Source organism: Uranotaenia lowii, chromosome 1 (assembly GCF_029784155.1).
Source record: "Uranotaenia lowii strain MFRU-FL chromosome 1, ASM2978415v1, whole genome shotgun sequence".
In the NCBI taxonomy this organism is placed as follows: domain Eukaryota; kingdom Metazoa; phylum Arthropoda; class Insecta; order Diptera; family Culicidae; genus Uranotaenia; species Uranotaenia lowii.
The window spans coordinates 109,160,686-109,171,748 of record NC_073691.1 but is presented as its reverse complement, the minus strand read 5'-3'; the positions used below and the strand labels follow the sequence as shown (position 1 = coordinate 109,171,748).

The following is an 11,063-nucleotide window of genomic DNA, read 5'->3' as shown; positions in this document are numbered from 1 at the left end:
TGCGGGTAGTTTGATATCCAAGTTTAGTTATATATTTTGAAAAGAAGACATTTCTCGAATATGACTAAATTTTTCATAGAAAGGGAAGTTTTAGGATTTATTGAAAAAAAAGTAAATAAAAATCTGACACCGGTTTTTTTGTTGTAGATGGTGACTTAATGGTACTTTTCATTGTTGCGATTTTCATTAAGCTTCTTCTGTTAACAAAAACTTGCTTTACAAATTTTGTAAATATTACCTCTTCTTTTGTTTTATTCAGTTTTTGTAAACCTCTATAAATGCGATAATTCGGCAAGGAGTAAGGGTTTTGAAAAACTATAACTGAAACAGATTGTTCAACAAAATTTTGTTGGAATCTCGTCCATTCAACTGATTTAACAGTTCTAAACAGTAATATAATTTAAAGCCACATTCAATATACTGTAGCCACTGACCACACTGACTTAACTCTTAGAACAAAAATTCAACCATTTTCTGTCTAATTTTTTGTTGTCAGCTTTTGCAGGTTCGCAATACCGACGGCAGGTGGCGAACCTGAAAAATTTGACAAAAAATGCCCTGTAGGAAAAATGGTCCTGTTTAGCCCTATTTTGTCTTAGAAATTGCGTGTTTTATTTTTAAAGTTGGGTGGCATTTCCTAACTGGGATAGCATTTCTTCAAATCGATCGATGCGCACTCTGGAATCGACATTGCGTACTGTTGGAAAAATGATTTTTTTTTGTTTTTTTTTTCTGGAAAAATTATCCAGAAAACGAAATCGAGTGTCCAGTCAGTATGGTCAGTGCTGTAGCTTTGCAATATACAATCAGTGGAATGTTTATCGTGTTATTTTTTTTCTTCAGGAGTAGGTAATCAAAAACGACCGTGTTCATCGCTAGATGTAAAAAAACAAATAGCACAATGCAAATGTGTGTGTGTGATACATCGATATTTTTCCTTTTGTGTATGTGGCCGTTAGTTTCACGATAAACCGTAGATAGCGCTGCGGAACAAGCGCAAAAATCAGCCTTCAGTGGTCAGCCTGGGTATCTGGTGTCTGCGGTATAGCCCTATCTTTGGAATTTTGTCATCCGTTTTCACATGAAATAATAATAAATGAAAACGAACATCGAACGCATCTACATTGCACGAAACACCTAACGTCTCCACCACGCACACCACCAGTGAAGTTTTGAGAGAGAAGGAAAAGCTTAGGCCTAACACGCTACAAATGTAAATAAACACAGGATAAAATGAAATGTTTTCGCACAAATGAAATTCGGCTCCGATAAGTCTCGAAGAAAACATGAATTTAAAATGCACAGTTGATTAAGGTATTAGGAAAGGGGGTTACAAGTTGTTCCTTTTTTATTCACGTTTTCCACTTTAGATTTTTTACTGCGGAGACTGATAGTTTATCCACTGGTCATACTGACTGGACAGTCGATTTCGTTTTTTGGATAGTTTACGCACTCTGGAATCGATAGTACGCAATATCGATTCCAGAGTGCGCATCGATCGATTTGAAGAAATGCTATCCCAGTTAGAAAGTGTCACCCGACTTTGGCAAAAAAAACAGGCAATTCAGACGATAATATCGTGCAAAACAGGTACATTTTTCCTACAGGGTATTTCTACTGGAAAAATTATAGGTTCGCCATCTGCCGTCGGTATTGCGAACCTGCTAAATTTGACGAAAAAAGTTAGCCAGAAAATGATCGAATTTTTGTTCTAAGTGTCTTGTCAGTATGATCAGTGGTTTATCTTTGGGCCGAACAACAGCTAACTCCCCTTTCCACGAACTTCTGCAGGGTTTCGTCTCGTCTTCGGGGCGGCCACAAAAGGCCCGAAGTACGAATCCCTTTTCAGAGACCCTTCCGCTTCTTTCCCAAAATAGGGAATCGAAAGGAACTCGCGACCGAGTCTCATCAGTTGGGCAAATCAAGACAGGGTAGGTGGTCTTCCATCCAGAAGTGGCGGTTAAGCCACCCTTTTAAAAACGGAAGTGTGTCGGGTATCTCGTTATAAACTCCCTCAAAAACAAAAAATGCAGTGATCATGATAAAGTTTCAGCTTCTCTTCTTAATGATAATTGTTAAGATTTTGCTAGGATCCTTTGCCAATATTTCATCAAAATAATAGATACAGGACGGTATCCTGATACCTCAAAAGTAGCCATAGTAGGTAGTACCTATTTTCAAATTAGGAAACAGCTTCGATGTTAATAACTATTGTCCAGTTTCCACGTGAAGTGCGTTTTATAAGGTTTTCGAGAAAATGCTGATCATTTATTCTATATTTAATTATCTTATTCCATTATACGGACGAGCATCGATTTCTCTACTTGCACGCCTTCAAACATTGCAAAATCGTTGCCTGAAAATCATTTTTGGTCTTCCTTTAGTATTTTCAACAAACCGGCTTCATTCTAATTTATCGCATAATATTCTACCATTAAATAAAATGTGTGATCTACAAACCCTATTGTTTGTTTTTGAAGATTTACATTCAGAAACGAATAGAAATATTAGCTTTACCATCGGAGAACGATTGCATAATACTCGTCAATCACGTAACCTCCAACGCAGTATTTCAACAACAACTCTAGGTCGATGTAGAATATCGTTTATTGAACCTTCCAAATACAATACACTGCCAAACCATATAACAATTATAAACAATCGACTTGCCTTCAAATCCAAATTAATACTCTATCTCAAAGAAACTCAAGTTTGATAACCATCAACCATCATATTAGTTTTTGTTATTTTTATCATTTTTTTGTTATAACCTGTATCTATTTTTAAGACAGCCTTAGTTTAATTTAGTATAACCTTTTTTTATACTTTTTTAATCTAGTAAATATTTGTTTTTTTTTGTGGATCTCTTAAAAGGATATTTTATCCACTGAGATTCACATGTAACGTTATTATCGTATTTATTCTCGTCCATTCTCTCGCAACAAGTTTTAAAAAAATCATTGGTTCCCAGCAGGAGTAGAGTTTTGTTTGCGTTTGTTATTATTTTTGTGCTGTCGACATGCTGGGAACAGAAGCGTCCATTTCCAGGGAACTCAAATGAGTTTTTTGGTGTGGGGGAGTGTGGCAGGCAATTTAAAGAAGAAAAAAAGAAAATGACTGTGATACCATGTTTCTGAAATTTTCGTCAACAATGATAAATCATGAAAAAGCCGTACACACTTAATCTTTTCTCCTGTGGTCGGGAGGATTTCGTCCTGTATTTTCAACAGCTGAAATTACAGGACGATTTCAGGACAACAAAACAGCTCAGGAAAACACCTGTCAAATTGTCCTGTAGGTTCGCAACGGCTTTCTCCTGTGATTTGCAGATCGTTTTCGGACTATCCTGTAGGCTCAGGTTTGTTTTCTTTCGATGTTTAGGAATTGAATTATGCAGAAAATAAAAAAAATATAATATTTTCCAAATCAATAAACTTTTATTTTTTATTCATATATTATTCTTTATGAGAAGCAGCATAATATTAGAAAAAGTTGTATTCATAAAATAACGACGTCGCTGCTGGTCTCATTGGCACGTTCATAAGAATTCATATATTTCGCCTGCAAACAAAGAATGAAAGAATGTCAATTCTCAGTCATTCAGGGTTAATTTTGGAAAACTTACCAGCTCAACCATATGTTTGATGGTGAAAAACTGGGCTGCGAGTTGAACGTCGCAGAACCATTCGGCGAGCAGTTGATTTTGTAACTGCGCCGGAGGATCCTCCGGGGAGAACTTTTCCTCCAGCACGGTTTCCAGAAACTCCGCTTTTTCGAGTAGAGGCCTAAACACATGTCGCACGTTGTATTTAGAAGAAATGAATCATTGTTAGATGTACAGAAATATTTTAAATTAAAGTCACATACTTCCACTTCCACGATGAAACCGACAGCAAGCAAATGAAAGCGCAAAAAAAACATTTCGAAACCACAACTGTTATTTTAGCAACGTCGTGAGATACAGGAGATTTCTATTCTGATTTTTTTCGTTTTCCTGAACCCTCGAAAGGAAATCCTTTCGTATTTCTGGATTCAGGGTTTGTCACGTGATTCGGTTAGCTATCTACCCGTGGCGCGGGAAATTGCTTGTTTTTGACAGTTCCAAGTGTCATTTTGAGCTGTTTTCCTGAAATTCAGAGGATCATGGTCCCGAGCGGAATAATTGCAATCTTAGTGTGTACATTTCACAGTTACTATAAAAATTATGGTGATTTCAAAATGTCAATGGGTCATAAAGATTTACATAGTATGATAAAGTTCAAAGTTCAATTGAAAATCATTGTTCAGTTATATTTATACCACTGACCATTAGACCGCTGCAGGCTTTGTATAGGAAATCTGAAATTTATAAGTTATCACAACTCCCATACCATTTTTTGACGGGATTTTCACACACAAAAATCTCCGTAAAGTTTGGAAGCGATACATTGAGTCCTGATTTAGCGCAACGAGTTTTAATTTTGTATGGAGAATTACATGGGGAATCATTTTTTTGTATTCAAAAATCGCTACAGATTTACAGAAACTTCGGAAAAATAAAGAAGAGGCTGAATACTTTTCCTCGAATTAATCTCTACAAATGATGTGAAGGTACTATGATGCTTAGTTGTAACACAACAAAGATATTTGGAATTTAGAAAATATTTATTAAAAACTCAGACGAGTTTACTTCACTTATGGCATCGCTGGCTGAAAACTTGCATGCAAATTATTCCTTCCCAGATCGAAGAAACGGTCCCGAATCGGCCCGAAATCGGTCAGAAATTAGTCCAAAGTCAGTCCGTTTAACATGTGAAGATTTATAATGTTGAATTCTTCATAAACTAGTTTAGTAACTTTACTTTACACTATGGTGGTATTATTTAGAGAAAAAGCACCATTATTACACTGAAAAAAATCATAACTTATATAATTTTCAATCGATTTCGGTAAAAAACCTCTTGAATCATTTGTTTTCACTGATTCACAGAATCCACAGGAAATGATTTTTTTTCAAATGTTAAAATCAGGTCCAAAACCATAACTAAAGTTGATTTTTTCAAAAAAAAAATGCGTTATTTATCGTGTTTTCTATCATTAATTCACAAATACTGTGTGTATTGTGTTAAATTTACCCAAAAATGAAGTTCAGATGATCAATTGCAAATTTAACACTAAACATACCGACATTTTTTATATACCTATTCATACCGCGAGTAGTCATTTTTTTCCGCTAAAACTCTCTTGTTTCTTTACCGATTTCTACAAAGTTTATAGTTTTGGAAAGCTCGTAATGTGACTCAAATACGGTTATTCAAAGTTGAAGAAAAAAAAAACGAAAAAACAGCCTTCGGGAAAAAGGCTATAAATCAGTTATTCACTACTCGAAAAAAAAAATTCAAGAAGCTATATGTTACACATATGGAAATATTTTTTGAAAAAATTTCTTAAGATCATGGCCATTAAAAATGTAAAAAAGTGGTGTAAAAATCGTAATTTTTATTAAATCAACCACCAAAGCTGTTCTCGTTACAGTAGAAAATTCTTGTAAAGTGAACTGGAAATTTGACATAATTGACATTTTGGCATCTTTAGATTTCTTAAACACAGAATTTTTGACGACTTTTCAAAGGTAGCTGTTTCTTTTTTTGCTTTTTATCAATCTGCCTTTTCTGAGACTACTCTAGCACCTAGATTTGGCTTTGCACTGGAGCGCAGCGTTCTCAGGCACTAAATGAAATTCTTTCCGAGTACTTAATAACTGATTTATAGCCTTTTTCCGAAGCCTGTTTTTCGAAATTTTTTTCTTTGATTTTGAATAACTTTGAGAAAAATAATTGTAGCTAAATTTTGTTTGAAAATCGTATTTGAGTCACATTACGAGTTTTCCAAAACTATAAACTTTGTAGAAATCGGTCGAGAAACAAGAGAGTTTTAGGGGAAAGTGTTTGCCGTCATTTGACCGCTCGCGGTATGCAAAGGTATACCACATGCGTAACTTAATCTTATTTTTCAACTTGGTTGTGAATTTCGGGATCGTTTCACCACATCTATCACCGTGTATCTCCAATAATCTCAAAAAGTTTGTATCTTACTTTCTACATAGTGCTGCAGTTTTTTTTCTATCTGCGTTACCCGATTAAAAACGCCTTTCTGTATGCCACGCATTAGCTTGTATTCAAGAATTCATCTAGAAATATTGCATGCAAGTTCAGGTTTCCAGTGCTGCTGACAGTTTTGACTGTTGATCTACTATGAATGATTTTTTTTTTGACAGATTGCTTTAACTTTTTTCTGGTGGCATCTAGCTGAAAGTAACCTTAGTAAAAATTGAAGTTTAAGAATACAGAAACCCATTGAAGAAGTTATTTTTTGCATAAAACCCAAAATCGCTTCCCTAGCGATTTTAATCTGAAAAAAAAACTTTCCTCATACTAATTTCCATACAAATTTAAAACCCGTTGCGCTAATTCAGGGATGAACCAAATCATTTTATATTTAACAGAGATGATTGGAGAGCAAAGTGGAATCGAAAAAACACATGGGAGTAAAAAGTCAGTTTTTGCAGCGGTCTACTGACCATACTGACTGGACACTCGATTTCGTTTTCTGGATAATTTTTCCAGAAAAAAAACAAAAAAAAAATCATTTTTCCAACAGTACGCAATGTCGATTCCAGAGTGCGCATCGATCGATTTGAAGAAATGCTATCCCAGTTAGGAAATGCCACCCAACTTTTAAAATAAAACACTCAATTTCTACGATAAAATCGGGCTAAACAGGACCATTTTTCCTACAGGGCATTTTTTGTCAAATTTTTCAGGTTCGCCACCTGCCGTCGGTATTGCGAACCTGCAAAAGCTGACAACAAAAATTTGACAGAAAATGGTTGAAATTTTGTTTTAAGAGTCAAGTTAGTGTGGTCAGTGTTTATACCATGGTCTTGGCTATTCGGGAATTTTGCAGCTGAAATTTTGGCCACTTTGCTGAATAGTCTTTCATATCTTCTTCTTCTTCGTTTTCGTTGGACATTGGATATCAGCTCTGCGTCAGACCCGATGTCAGGGATGGCACAGCAGTGTTGCTATATTGCCAGCAATTTTGTTTATAGTCAAGGAGACTTTTCGACCATAGAAGTTGCTATTGCAGCAACTGAAGTATAGATTTTTGGAAACGCTGACGCAGTATTTGTTTTGGTTGTGGGTGTTTGTTTATTTAAATTCCTTAATCGTTCGTATGGAGCTCTCAATTTCTCGTAAGTATTTTACTATTTCTTGTAGGAGAGAAATATCTTTTTTGTTGTAAACTTGGTAGATATTGCCATATTGTTCGAAGTTGTATTTTTGTCGAGTTGAGGTGTATTTTACACAGAAAAATAAGACGTGCTCAGAGGTGTCAAGAACATTGCATGTTTCTCACAGTGCTTCGTCTACGATTTCTATTTTGCTTAGCCAGTAATTGGAAAAATCGTGTCCTGCAAGCAATCGATTTAGGGTGTGGACTTCAATGTTGTTTAAATCAAGTTTATAGTGCCAGGGTTTGGGAGAGATTGTATTACTTATTTGAAAAAATTTTCGACCTTTACCGAACTCAAAGGTGTAGTTTAGATACCACTGTTGTGTATCATTTTCGCTCAACGAATCAAAATAATTAACGGCATCATAAATTAGCATTTTGTTATTGCAGATCCTATCGGTGTTAATTCCAGCCTTGGCCAGCTGATCAGCCGTCTCGTTACCATGGATTCCGGTATGCCCAGGAATCCATTGGATTATTGTTCCAGATGCCGCTGCCATTTCCAGAATCTGGTGGATAACTCGCTAAATTTGAAATACTCAGAGCCCGGCTACCTTTTACTCAGACGTCGCCACATGTATGAAACAGCCGACGGCTGATCTTAATTAACTCAAATATCAGCGGAAAATTTACTCAGACGTCAGAAAATTCGGCACTCAGAGAACTCGAGTGCTGGAAGGCGACAACTGAGTAAATGATGATCAGTTTGTGCGAGGCGGTCGGACTTGGTTGTTTTCGTGCAGCGAAAACTAAAAAATGTACATTGTGAATATTCATTCTAAAGGTAATTTCTAGCTATTAATCCGTTATTATTTTTATTACAGGGTTTGGTGACGAAGGTGGTCCAAATACAATTGGCATAACGGCATAATATTACGGCATAATGGGTCCCGGGAGACGAAACCCGACGGGCGAAAAAAAAATATTTTTTTTTAAAATAAAATATGTATGCACAACATTTGGACTTTTTATTCAGCAAATCAACAAATCCATCATTTGTCTAAAAAATAATATAGGTTTTAACTATTCTAGCATGGAAAAAGCGGCCAAAAACCGCTTCAGAATTATTCGCGCATTCTGAGTAACCATGGATCAGTTGTCGCGAAAAGGGCTGTTAGTCAGTTCTGAGTAAAAGCCGTTTAGTCAGAACTGAGTAGGTGCGGTTTTGGCGACAACTGAGTAGCCGTCACTCTGAACTGAGTAGCTGAAAGTTAGCGAGAACCTTGTCTCGCTGCCCCTTGATGATGTTGTTCCTGATTAGTTCGCATCCGGATCTTGAATATGTCATGATAACAACGTGCGTAAGTGAGCTTCTGATGATGTATTGCAGCGCTGCGTATATAGCTTCCAATTCCGCGGACATAATGCACACGGAATTTCTCAGGCGTAGACATATTCTTATGTTTCTTTCTGGATGATATATACCAATTCCACATGCTTCACCATCGCTAGAGGCGTCAGTGTAGATTATTTGTTTATGTGCATATTTGCCATGTATTAGAGACAAGGTGAGTTGTTTTAGTATTCTCACATCTGTTGTTTTTTTAGGCCACAACTCCTGGTTTAACGTTGTGCATATTTGCACATAGTCAAACTGCTGTCTGCTACTAATAAGCTCAGACATATGATTCAGAACATGGGTGTTGTTGAGATATATTTCTTCCATCAGCGAAGGCTTATCGGTATTCCTGCTCAATTGGCAAAGTTGCTCCCAGATTGGTGTTTTTCTATAGCAATGTTTTGCAAGTTGTCCAACAACCTTGAGCCTTCTTAAACGCAATGGTGGTTGGGCAGCTAATGCTTGCAGCGTGTTCAGGGGAGTTGTTCTTGTACAACCGGTAATTTTTCTCAAGCAATTATTGTTAATTCTATCTAGTTTAGCTAAGTTTGTAGCACAAGCCGATCCATAAACGCTTGCTCCATATTCGATGAAGCTTCTAAAAATAGCATTGTAAACCAGACCTAGAGTTCCTGGGTGACTCCCGTGTTTCAATCCACTTATTACTTTTATCATGTTTAGACGATCTGTCACTTTGTTTTGAAGCTCACGGATATGAGGACCAAATCTTAATGTTTTGTCGAGCAATACACCGAGATACATGTGTGTTCTGACAGTTTCAATCTTGTCGCCTTGAATAAAAATATTAAGTTTTTTGCTGCTTCTGTTGAATATCACGGCCTTCGTCTTCTGTGCATTGATGACAAAGTTCAAAACTCTTGCTTTTTCGGCAAATATATTCATGTATTGCTGTCCTCGCTTATCGATTTCTTCTATATTTTGTCCCTCGATAAGTACCGCGAAATCATCCGCATATTGTACCAAAGTTACACCTTCAATCTGTATGCTATGGAGTGGGGCCGTGTAGATATTGAATATAGTGGGCGAAAGCACGTCTCCCTGAGGTAGACCTTGACTGACGCGTCGTGTCAGGTTGTTATTTCCAACTCGGAGTTGAATGGTTCTGTTGGCTAGAAATGCTATCATCCAATTAGAGAACTCTGGGGGAATACCTTTGGATATTAGAGTCCGTTCCAGTACCTCTATCTTAACTGCATTAAATGCATTTGATAGGTCTATAAAAACAGCCGCAGCGATTTGGTTGCACCGCTTTGTCTGAGAGATCTTATTTACGACGTACTCCAAGCAGCTGACAGTAGATCTACGCTTTCGGAAACCAAATGAGAGTTTAGGAATGACATTCAAATGATCTATGTGCTGTTGTAGCTTTTGCAAAACTGCCGCGTTGAGCATCTTAAGCCCGCAAGTTAATTAAGGAGATGGGTCTAGTCCCCTTTACGGTTTCGGGGTTCTTATTGGGTTTGGGAATAGCGACAACTTTTATCATCTTCATTTGGTTAGGTATCGAAACGGTTCTCCACATCATATTCATATCCCTGATAATGCTATTCCTGACTTCAGAGTTCAATACTTTTAATAAGTTATACTGAATGCCGTCTGGACCTGGAGACGAGTTACTTTTCCCTGCCAGGAAAGTCACCCAGAATTCTGAGTTGATAATGTCATATGGCGTTGGGGAGTAAGATGTTAAGTTGTAAATATCTTCTTGTGGGAAGTGTTTGTCAAGGAAAGCATTTGCCATTATTGGATCATCATGAACTAGAATATTCTCAGTTTTTTTCTTTTTTCCATTTAATCGTCCTATTATTTTCCATAGTTCTTTAGATGATGTGCGTGGGTCTATACTACACAGCAAAAAATTTCTAAAAGTACACGGAATCTAAAAAACGAGTGATCTATTTTTTCTTGAGTGTAATTGCAAAAAGATGTAATTTTAAACTCCTTTTGATGTAATATCAGACTTTTTTCAAAAATAGGATAGAAATAAACTATTTTGATGTAATTTTACATTGCGTCATGCAAAAATCAACCGGTCAATGAAATTTATTTCACAAACAGTGTAAAATTAGATCTGTTTGATTTAAAATTGAATGCAAATATTTAACTTCTGCCTTTTTATATTTCGTTAGTTTGCACAGAAAGTAAACAAGTCGAAAAATTACTCGGAAACGGGTCGATCAAAGGCGTAGCTACCGACAGCAGCACTTCTAGAGTCTTTTAAAGTTATAGGTATACGTGAAATGAAGAAGAAATGCGGTTGAAACTGACAAGTTTTTTCTCCATTACAGCAAGGTCAGATTTTTGCGCAGAGGCTGATATCCGGGCAGTTATTATCCGGAGAAACTTTTGTTATTGAAGTGTCCAAGTGCTGACCGAAAGATCATGATGTTCCGGAACCATTTGAAGATACTGACGCTGATCTGTAAAA

General features: G+C 36.6%; 2 long non-coding RNA genes across 2 annotated transcripts; one reads left to right on the top strand and one right to left on the bottom strand.

Annotated features, from left to right (window-relative positions):
• Positions 1 to 3,457: 3,457 nt before the first annotated feature.
• LOC129747352 (uncharacterized) lies at positions 3,458 to 4,136 on the bottom strand. Its single transcript, XR_008737490.1, has 3 exons — positions 3,868 to 4,136; positions 3,626 to 3,785; positions 3,458 to 3,561 (listed from the first exon to the last, which is right to left on the bottom strand). It is a non-coding gene; the product is annotated as an uncharacterized LOC129747352 (long non-coding RNA).
• Positions 4,137 to 6,860: 2,724 nt separating this feature from the next.
• Positions 6,861 to 9,412, top strand: LOC129738683 (uncharacterized). The gene is made up of 3 exons (XR_008735595.1): positions 6,861 to 7,234; positions 7,666 to 8,033; positions 8,100 to 9,412. It is a non-coding gene; the product is annotated as an uncharacterized LOC129738683 (long non-coding RNA).
• Positions 9,413 to 11,063: the final 1,651 nt, after the last annotated feature.